Below are 9,373 nucleotides of genomic sequence, written 5' to 3'. Positions count from 1 at the left end.
ACATGTACACAAGACCAACTAATCATCACATGATTCAGTAAAAGCACTAGCTGTTAGAATCCCTGACAATGCATTGCTTTAAATGGAGAAAATCTTGGGGGATGGCTGTTATGAGGAAAAGCAGCCCAGAAACTACCAGCGGCACACAACGTTGTGTGCCTTAACTTTTGTTCTTTTACTCAAGCTAATCTGCCATTTTTCCTTGGTTAGGTTTAGGGATTAAAGATCTAATCTAAATTATAATATTAAAATTTGGGACATATCGTCAGTAGTGGATCTTGGATTCATCGGATGTTTTGGCCATTATCACTAGACACCCTAATCCTAGGAGGCCCTCCCAGGGTTGATCAGAAGTGTGTCACTGGTTTATGTTAAAATTGTCATTTCTCTTCTCCTTTCTGCTGTTTAGTTTTCTACAGTTTATTCTATCTATTCACTGCACCTGAGAAATGCTTACCTCTTTAATATTTATGGAGCCTCATTTTTTTAAAGGGACAGAAAAGGTGATAGAGAGAAGTAAGACAAGTAAGTAAGATACGCTTCCAACACCTCGCCAGATTGGGCTGTACGCTCTACCTCCCCACTGCCTCCCAGAAGAGGGAAGAAGAGCAGCGGGAAGAAGAGCAGCGGGAAGAAGAGCAGCGGGAAGAAGAGCAGCGGGAAGAAGAGCAGCGGGGAGAAGAGCGGAATACTTTTCTTTCCTATTATTTCATTCCTCCTTTTAGTTTCACTACCATGAGATTAACTGCACAGTCTCCAGGAGGCTCTGAGACAGCTCTAGAGGCTTCAACAGTACACCAGGGCCGCACTGTATCCTCAGCAACCCAGTGCGGCTTGCTGAGGATATCTTGACCACAACAAGAGCGTGTGTTGCTTCCCGAGACCATCTTCACAACACCAGGACCTGTGCTGCTGGCTGAGGCCACCTAAATTACACCAAGGCCTGTGCTGCTGCCTGAGGCCACCTGCAGCACACCAGGCCCTGTACTGTTGGGTAAGGCCATCTCCATCACACCAAGGCCTGTGCTGTTGGCTGAAGCCATCTACATTACGCCAGGGCCTCTGCTGGTGGCTGAGGCCATCTTCATTACACCAGGGCCTGTGTTGCTGGCTGAGGCATCAACAGTACACCAGGGCCTGTGCGGCTCACTAAGGATATCTTGACCACAAGAGAGAGCCTGTTTTGTTTCCCAAGGCCATCTTCACAAAACCAGGGCCTGTGCTGCTGACTGAGGCCATCTACGCCAAAGGAGCACCCGTGCTGCTGGCTGAGGGCATCTACATTACACAATGGCCTGTGCTGGTGGCTGACGACATATTCAGCACACCAGGTCCTGTGCTGCTGGCTGAAGCCATCTACACGACAGCAAGACCTGTGCTCTTGGGCAAGGCCATCTACAGCACACCAGGGCCTGTGCTGCTCGCTGAGGCCACCTAAATTACACCAAGGCCTGTGCAGCTGGATGAGGCCATCTACACCACAGCAGCAGCTGTGCTGTTGGATAAGGCCATCTCCATCACACCAGGACCTGTGCTGCTGGCTGAGGCCATCTACGTTACACTAGGGCCTGTGGTGCTGGCTTAGGCCATCTAAGATAAGATAAGATAAGATAAGATAAGACTTTATTGATCCCACAACGGGGAAATTTTTGCGTCACCTCAGCTCAGGTACAGATATCAGAAGGAAATACAAAAATACAAATAAGTACAATCAATGAAAAAAAGTAAGATAATACATTATATACAATGGTAGCATACACAGTATGTGATTATGGATATGGTTGGAAATATGGAAGACATAAACTATATAGCTTGACATAACTATTGTACCACTACTATTCCTGTTTATAGACATGTACACACACACGTACACACTAAATATACATACATATACATATACATACATATATATACCTGCACATGTCCATACACATGGAAGGTCCATTATGCATGAAGTGGTGACCGTGGATGTTCACAGTGTCCAGTGACTTATGACATCATGATTAAGGAGTTATAGAGTCTAACTGCTGTTGGGATGAATGATCTGCGAAAGCGCTCCTTCCTGCAGTGAGGGTGTTTCAGTCTCTGACTAAAGGAGCTGCTCAGCCCACTCACATACTCATGCAGTGGGTGATGTGGGTTGTTCATGATGGATGTCAGCTTTACTAACATCCTCCCCTCACCAACCACCTCCACAGACTCCAGGGGACATGCCAGCACGGAGCTAGACCTCCGCACCAGTTTGTCAATCCTGCTCCTGTCCCTGTCCGTGCATCCACTCCCCCAGCAGGCCACTGCATAGAAAAGAGCAGATGCTACCACAGTGTCATAGAATAACAGAGTCCTGCAGACTCCGAAGGACCTCAGTCTCCTCCGCAGGTGGAGTCAACTCTGGCCCTTCTTATACAGGACGTCTGTATTTGTAGTCCAGTCCAGTTTAATGTTGAGGTGAACACCCAGGTACTTATAAGAGTCCACTATCTCAATGTCTTTCCCTTGGATGTTCACCGGTGTTGTAGGGGGTGACTTCCTCCTGAAGTCTATGATCATCTCCTTTGTCTTGTCGGCGTTGATTTGGAGTACGTTGATCTCACACCAGCCAACAAAGTCACTGATGACCCCCCTGTATTCCTGATCATTCCTGTCTGATACGCATCCAATGATGGCTGTATCATCTGAGAACTTCTGTATATGGCAATCGTCCGAATTATAACAGAAGTCTGAAGTGTAAAGGCTGAACAGGAAAGGTGAGAGAACTGTGCCCTGTGGTGCCCCCGTGCTGCAGATTACCACCTCGGACACTCAGTCATGGAGCCTCACATACTGTGGTCTGTTGGTAAGGTAGTCGATGGTCCATGCAGTCAGCTGTTTGCCTACTCCGGCTCCCTCCAGCTTCCCTCTCAGTAGAGCAGGTTGGATGGTGTTGAAAGCACTGGAGAAGTCAAAAAACATGATCCTCACAGTGCTCCCCGCCTGCTCTAAGTGAGAGAGGGATCGGTGTACCAGGTAGATTCAATTCAATTCAATTCAATTTTATTTTATTTATGTAGCGCCAAATCACAACAAAAGTCGCCTCAAGGTGCTTCATAGATACAGAGAAAAACCCAACAATCATATGACCCCCTATGAGCAAGCACTTTGGCGACAGTGGGAAGGAAAAACTCAGTTTTAACAGGAAGAAACCTCCGGCAGAACCAGGCTCAGGGAGGGGCGGCCATCTGCTGCGACCGGTTGGGGTGAGAGAAGGAAGACAGGATAAAAGACATGCTGTGGAAGAGAGACAGAGGTTAATAACAGATATGATTCAATGCAGAGAGGTCTATTAACACATAGTGAGTGAGAAAGGTGACTGGAAAGGAAAAACTCAATGCATCATGGGAATCCCCCGGCAGCCTACGTCTATTGCAGCATAACTAAGGGAGGATTCAGGGTCACCTGATCCAGCCCTAACTATATGCTTTAGCAAAAAGGAAAGTTTTAAGCCTAATCTTAAAAGTAGAGATAGTGTCTGTCTCCTGAATCCAAACTGGAAGCTCCTCTGTCCTCTCTGTCCATAATGTGAACACTGGCATCCTCGAAAGAGTGTCCTTTGTCCTTAAGATGCAGATGGGCAGCTGAGTCTTGTCCTGTGGAGGTAGCTCTTCTGTGTTGTGCCATGCGCTTGTGAAGTGGCTGTTTGGTCTCTCCGATGTAGAGGTCTGGGCATTCCTCGCTGCACTGTACAGCATACACCACATTGTTAAGTCTGTGTTTTGGAGTTTTGTCTTTCGGGTGAACCAGTTTTTGTCTGAGCGTGTTGCTGGGTCTGAAATGCACCGGGATGTCATGCTTGGAGAAAACTCTCCAGAGTTTTTCTGATACACCGGCTACATAGGGGATGACAATGTTGTTGCGTCTGTCCTTCTTATCCTTCCTCGCTGGTGTCTGATCTTCTTTTCTGTGCCTCTTTGCTGACTTTAAGATAGCCCATTTAGGATAGCCCCACGTTTTGAGTGTTTCCTTTACATGTGTGTGTTCCTTCTTTTTTCCTTCAGGCTTAGAGGGAACATGTTCTGCCCGGTGGTGTAGGGTCCTAATTACTCCAAGTCTGTGTTCCAGAGGGTGATGGGAGTCAAAGAGGAGGTACTGGTCCGTGTGTGTGGGCTTCCAGTAAACTTCGATGTTGAGGTTGCCATTCTCTTCAATGTGCACGGCGCAGTCCAGGAAAGGCAAACAGTTATCCTTTGTGTCTTCCCTGGTGAACTTGATGTTTTTATCCACAGCGTTAATGTGCACAGTGAAGGATTCCACTTCTTGTGCCTTGATTTTGACCCAGGTGTCATCTACATATCTGTACCAGTGGCTGGGTACTCTTCCACTGTACCAGCCAAACTAATACTAAACTAATACTTTCCAGTTAATCAAATGGCTGCAGACATACCTACATCAACTATACCCTTTAAAATGGCTAATTTGGGGTTTAAATATCTCAGGATTGCAATTTCACGATCTCTGAGATTAGTGCGGGAACAAAATATTACTTTACTTACAATGAAAGTTAAGTCTGATCTTCAAAGATGGAACTACCTACCGCTGTCTTTAGCTGGTAGGATTCAAATTATTAAAATGAATGTATTACCTAGATATCTATATGTATTTCAAAGTTTGCCCATTTAACTGCCTAAATAATTTTTCAGAACTATAAATGACGCTATTTCATCATTTATTTGGGCCGGTAAACATCCAAGGGCTAGTCGCTCGCTTCTTTATAGGGATAGATCAGCTGGAGGATTAGGACTGCCTAATTTAATTGGGTATTATTGGGCATCTAATATGTATAATATATTATTGTGGTGTACGTCTCCCTATACTAATTGGTGCCAGAGTGAAGCGGCCTCCTGTTCCTCGTCATTACGTGCTTTAGCATGTGATACCTCACAATCATCCCTATCAATCCAGTTGTCACTGAAACATTAAAAATTTGGTCACAAATAAGACTCCACTTTGGTTGGCTCACCCTCCCTCTTGCAACCCCGATCTGCAACGATCACTTATTTGTTCCAGAAAAGACGGACTTAAGATTCTCTGTTTTAGAGCATAAAGGACTTGGTACTCTGATCTATACGTTAATGAGGTTTTGCAAGTTTTAACAAACTAGTTACTCGCTTTAATTTCAATAAATCCGATTTTTTTGGTACTTCCAGTTGCAAAGAAATGTTCAACTTTATTCCCACAAATCCCAACTTCCAGAGGAATATATTTGGTTCTCAGAGCCAAAACTTTGGTAAAGGGTCATATTTCTTACCTTTATAAACTAGCTTCTCCACCTAGTGAATCTCTTTCATACAGGACCAAGATGAAATGGGAGTCAGAACTCCATATGAGTTTCTCTGAGTCGTTCTGGGAGGGAGCGGTAAGGGCCATTAATTCGTCTTGTAGTTGTGCCAGACTTTCATTAATACAATTTAAAGTTTTCCACAGATTACACTACAGTAAAGAAAAAATGTCAAAATTATACCCAGATAAATTTGATGATAAATGTAACAGATGCTCACAGATACCTTGCAATCTTACTCATATGTTCTGGGCGTGCCCTAGGTTGTCTGTATTTGGCATCAGTTCTTCAAAATAATTTCGGATATATTGGGTATAAAATTGACTCCGACTCCACATATCGATATATTTGGCAAACCACCAAATAACCTTCATACTACAGCTATTCAAAATAACCTTATTGCCTTTGCTTCTCTCATTGCTAGAAAAAGAATTTTGTTGTTGTGGAAATCATCTCAGCCACCATTAATTAAAGTCTGGCTACAGGATATCTTAAGACTCTTAAAGCTGGAGAAGATAAAATTCTCCATCAGAGGCTCATCGGATAGATTTCTTACTCACTGGAAACCATTACTTAAATACTTAGAAAAGTTACCAGCACGAGAAATCTCTCTGTAGTCCACCATATGACAGTGTACAAATTTTTCTGCTATTCCTGGCAGTGGCTGTTCTACCTTAGTAGTATCCATCCATCCATCCATCCATTCGCTTCCGCTTATCCTTTTCAGGGTCGCGGGGGGCACTGGAGCCTATCCCAGCTGTCATAGGGCGAAAGGCGGGGTACAACCTGGACAGGTCGCCAGTCTGTCACAGGGCTAACACATAGGGACAGACAACCATTCACACTCACATTCACACCTAGTGGCAATTTGAATTATCCAATTAACCTATCCCCACAAGCTGCATGTCTTTGGACGGTGGGAGGAAGCCGGAGTACCCGGAGAGAACCCACGCAAACACGGGGAGAACATGCAAACTCCACACAGAAAGACCCCGGCCTGATGGTGGAATTGAACTCAGGACCTTCTTGCTGTGCGGCAACAGTGCTAACCACCTTGCCTCCTTAGTAGTAATCATTAATATTAATATTAATATTGTTACTATTGTTAATATTGGTTAAGATTTATATCAATACTGATTAATGTTAAGACCTTGTTTTTTGAGGCTAGCAGATGTTAATGTTAATATTAAATTATAAGGATACTTGGCCAAGACACTTCACCTATCACCTACTGGTGTTGGCCAGAGGGGCCGATGGCGCGATATGCAGCCTCGCTTCTGTCAGTCTGCCCCAGCTGTGGCTGCCTCCACCAGTGTGTGAATGTGAGAGTGAATGAATAGAGGAATTGTAAAGTGCTTTGAGTGGCTAGAAAAGCGCTATATAAATGCAATCCATTATTATTTAAACCAACTGTTAACTGCATATTTCTGTACATTTAAGTATTATTATTCATATTGCCGCATTCATTGACCTTGTTTATAGGTAATTTCATTGTTTATTCACATTAAAATGTTCCTAATGTTTAAGAGCACTTGAAAAAGGCAAAATCCCATGTAAAATTAGGGCAACAAACTGTATTGTCATTACTGAAAACAACCGCATTTTTATAAGAAAGTTATTTTCTGTTATTTTCTGCTATTATTTTGGCGCTCCAGCTGCCGGAATATTACTGGTTTTTTATATATTATTATTTAAAAATATTATTTTTTTTTACAGTGTAGTGTACCGTGAGAATACCCTTAACAAGAGTACATGAGACTTTTCATGGACTGCGAGGGAGCAGATCTCTCTCATGAAGTGTGTTAAGCTAAAAGTTTACTAAAAGAAAAAGCAACACAAGGACTTAAGGACTTCTTTTCAGGACAAGCAGTCAACGAGGTATTTGTCGTTTGAGAAATGTTTTTATTTGTGTTTGGACTTAACATGCGTACTGTAAAGTTATTAATTGGTTTGTAAGTTCACTCGTGACCAGTTCTAACGGCGTCTTGGCGTACTGGCGATGGTGAAGCTAAGGAGGAGAGAAAGCCCAAATAATAAACGCCCATTTCAAAGAACCGACCTGTGTCTGTGTTGTCGTGAAGAGAGCTACACTTAACGAAGTAATTAAAAAAGAAACAATTATAAATAAACAGTTTCTGTTTCTTGCTTTCTACTTCCGAAAATTCTGTTTTTGTTTTGTTTGTTTTTATGAGTAGAGTTTAAAACAACAACAACAAACAAACAAAACAAAAACTGGACAGTCTGAGCTACCAGAACTTTTACTGTAATTTTACATGCTTATTTCTTACAGTTTAAGCCCAAAGAGTTGTGCTGACAGATGTCTTTCTTTGTCACAGCAGCTTTTTCTTCGTCCTGCGGAAAAACAGTTAAACGTGTAACTTCTTTATACTGACTGACTGGTGCGGCCCACTTAAAGTCAATGTAAAAGTTTGACAAACCGCAGCTAAACTGTAGCTTTTAATTTATTGTCACATGCTACGGTGTACCTAGGAAATAACCCAACAACGGGAACTAACGGGTGTCATCTTTTTCTTTTCAATCCATTAACTTACACATTTTGTAGACTGAACAAGAAAGAAAGTAAGCGCTTCATGGTGACCCCAGAAAATTTCTTGTATGACTTTCTAGCATACAGCTGACACTGTTGGACGTCTTACACTGCAGTATAAGAGTCCCGCCACTAAGAGGCACTACAGGCTTTCAAACCAACTGTTTGCATCACATTACAGGGGTTGAAAAAAAAAACCCTTTGCACTGACTATAGAAGTACTACAACCCGGCCTTTAAAAAAAATAAATAAATTGCAGTCCTCTATTTTAGAAATGTTGGTCGTTATCTGCTAGAATAAGGGTTCGGGTAAACACTTGTGATTGTGTGTTTTTAATCAAATATGTTTTATTATTGATATTGAAATGGGTGTTAATCAGGTTGGTACAGTTCTTGTTGTTGGATTTTCCCACACAAATACCTCTGGGATTTACAGAGAATGGTCAGGATGAGGGGCCCCATTTTGTGGCCAGTCCCCTTAATATCAAAGGACAGTCTTATATCCTTTATATTGGAAGCCCTTGTTAATGTTTTGTGTGTTCGCTGTTCAGCGAGTTCTGGTTGCAATGTTTTGAGGTCTGGGTTGATTATGTTGTATTCCACATGTCCAATTGATGGTTTATAATTTCTATAAAATGCTGTCACTAAATGTAAATGGCCTGAATAGTCCCATTAAAAGAAGCAAACTAATTGCCAAATTGAAAAAGGAGACAGTAGATATAGCATATTGGCAAGAAACCCATCTAGGCAATGCAGAACATGAGAAATAAAAAAAAAAAGGGTTTCAGACACACATTTTATTCATCGTATAGGGCCAGGAAAAAACGAGGAGTGGCTATCCTTATCTCAAACAAAATAAAATTTGAACATATATCTAACATAAGCGATAAGGAAGGTAGGTTTGTCTTAGTAAAAGGCAAGATAGATCACAAGGCTGTCACACTATTAAATGTCTACGCACCCCCAGGAAGCAACACAAGTTTCTTCAAAAAGATATTTGATTTGATCTCTAAGGAAACTCTGGGAACTCCCATTCGTGCAGGAGATTTTAATTTACTGTTAAACCCCCAATTAGACTCAAATAATAGTGGCAGGAAAAGCACGTCTGGAGAGAAACAAGTTAAAGGAATGTTAACGGAATTAGGGCTTATTGATGTGTCTATTCATGGGTCAGCATCAGGGTTTACCTTTTACTCTGCTCGACACCAAGTGTACTCAAGGATTACTGTTTTATGTTTAATAGGGATTAAATAGATGTTTACATCAATGCTGTAACTGCAATAAGTTAATTAACCGATTCGCACTACAACCTGCTTTGCCTCTTATCTGTAGTTATTTTTATTTAATTTAATAACTGTACAGTACTCTCTGTATATAGTAACCACTGTGCTTGATGTAAATATGTAAAAATTGTGTAAGTTTCTGTTCCGTGTCCTGTGTACTGTTTGTTTGTATATGTGTCTTTTTGGCTGCTGTTACAACCAAATTTCCCCTTGTGGGACAATTACCGGA

Source organism: Simochromis diagramma, unplaced genomic scaffold (genome assembly GCF_900408965.1).
Source record: "Simochromis diagramma unplaced genomic scaffold, fSimDia1.1 OVJJ01000150.1, whole genome shotgun sequence".
Classification (NCBI taxonomy): Eukaryota; Metazoa; Chordata; class Actinopteri; order Cichliformes; family Cichlidae; genus Simochromis; species Simochromis diagramma.
Note: the sequence above shows the minus strand (reverse complement) of the source record.